Source organism: Mus pahari, chromosome 16 (assembly GCF_900095145.1).
Source record: "Mus pahari chromosome 16, PAHARI_EIJ_v1.1, whole genome shotgun sequence".
In the NCBI taxonomy this organism is placed as follows: domain Eukaryota; kingdom Metazoa; phylum Chordata; class Mammalia; order Rodentia; family Muridae; genus Mus; species Mus pahari.
The window spans coordinates 24,717,155-24,718,773 of record NC_034605.1 but is presented as its reverse complement, the minus strand read 5'-3'; the positions used below and the strand labels follow the sequence as shown (position 1 = coordinate 24,718,773).

At 44.4% G+C, this 1,619-nt stretch overlaps 1 pseudogene; it reads left to right on the top strand.

The window, feature by feature from the left end:
* Positions 1-223: 223 nt before the first annotated feature.
* Positions 224-679, top strand: LOC110334272 (annotated as a pseudogene).
* Positions 680-1,619: the final 940 nt, after the last annotated feature.

The following is a 1,619-nucleotide window of genomic DNA, read 5'->3' as shown; positions in this document are numbered from 1 at the left end:
CTCAGGAATCCCACGAAAACCCCAAACTAGAAGCCATAATATGTATGAAAAGGACCTATGAGGTAAGAAAAACAAACAACACAAAAAGAAAAACTCCCTGACAACATTATGAGACAAAGAACCTCAGATGTTGTTGAGTTCATTTTGTATTGGCCATCTACTGCTGAGCAGGCAGCCTTCCCTTAAGTGTGATTTGTTTCAAGCTGATGATTACTGTGCAGACATGGCCAAGTTCAAGAACCACACTACACATAAACAATCCCGCAAATGGCACAGAAATGTCATCAAGAAACCCTGGTCGCAAAGATAGGAATTTCTTAAGGGGGTTGACACCAAGTTCCTGAGGAACATGTGCTTTGCCAAGAAGCACAAGAAAGACCTGAAGAAGATGCAGGCCAACAATGCAAAGGCAGTGAGTGCACGTGCAGAGGCCATCACTGCCCTTGTGAAGCCTCAGGCCATCAAGCCCAAGATTCCAAAGGATCCCAGCTGCAGACTCAGCTGCCTGGCTTTCATTGCTCACCCCAAGCTTGGGAAGCAGATTCCAAGCTACATGGCCAAGGGTCAGAGACTCTGTGAACGGAAGCCCAAGGTTCAAACCAAGGCAGAGGCCAAAACTCCAGTTAAGGCCCAGGTCCAGGCTCCCAATGGTGCCCAGGCCCCTGTGAAGTCCCCATAGAAAAGGTTCCTGCCAATGTGAGGACATGGACTGCTGTGGCACACATACCCACACACTATTTGCAGATGACCAGTGTCCTATGCTGTTTTTACAAATAAACTCAGGCAAGATCTGTTAAAAAAATAATAATAATAATAAAAGAGTGATTTGTTTCCCAAATGAAACACTCTTGGAGAAAACTAATTTTTCATTTTCAAATGTCTATCAATTAGAAATAGCTTCTTGGTTAGGATTTGGAGAATGTGTCTTCTTCTCCTTTCAGCTTGAGGTACCAGTGTAGACCCATGCAGGTCCTGAGCTGACTCAGCTCTCTGAGTTCATACATGCACCAGCCCTGTGTTGTTTAGAAGGCCTTGTTTCCTTGGTGTCCTGCAACCCTTCTGGCTCTTACGCTCTTTCTGATTCCTCTTCCATAGGGTTCCCTGAGCTCTGAGGGGAGAGATTTGATGAAGACATCCCGTTTAGGTCTGAGTATCCCAAGTCAAGGTCTCCCTCCATATTGTCTGGCTGTGGGTCTCTGTATTTGTCCCCATCTGCTTTAGAAGAAAGCTTCTCTGATGATGGCTGAGCAAGGCACAGATGTATGAGTATGGCAGAATGTCAATGGGAATCATTCTATTGCTATGTTCTTTTAGTAAAACAGTTCTGCTGCTGTTGGTTTTACTCTAGGTCTCTTAGCTATTTAGTATCAGGTTCTTGGTGACCCAAACAGCATTAGGTATGGGTCCAATCTCATGAAAGGGGTCTTAAATCAAGTCAGATATTGGTGGGTTACTCCCACCTTCCTCTGGCCTCCCCAGACAACTGCACTGACACACATATAACTTAAACACACACACAAATTAAAAATATTTAAAAATTAATTAAGATAGCATTTTGTGTGGGGGTATATATGCATGTGTGCCACAGCAGATATGAGCAGAAGCCAGAGGGCAACTTG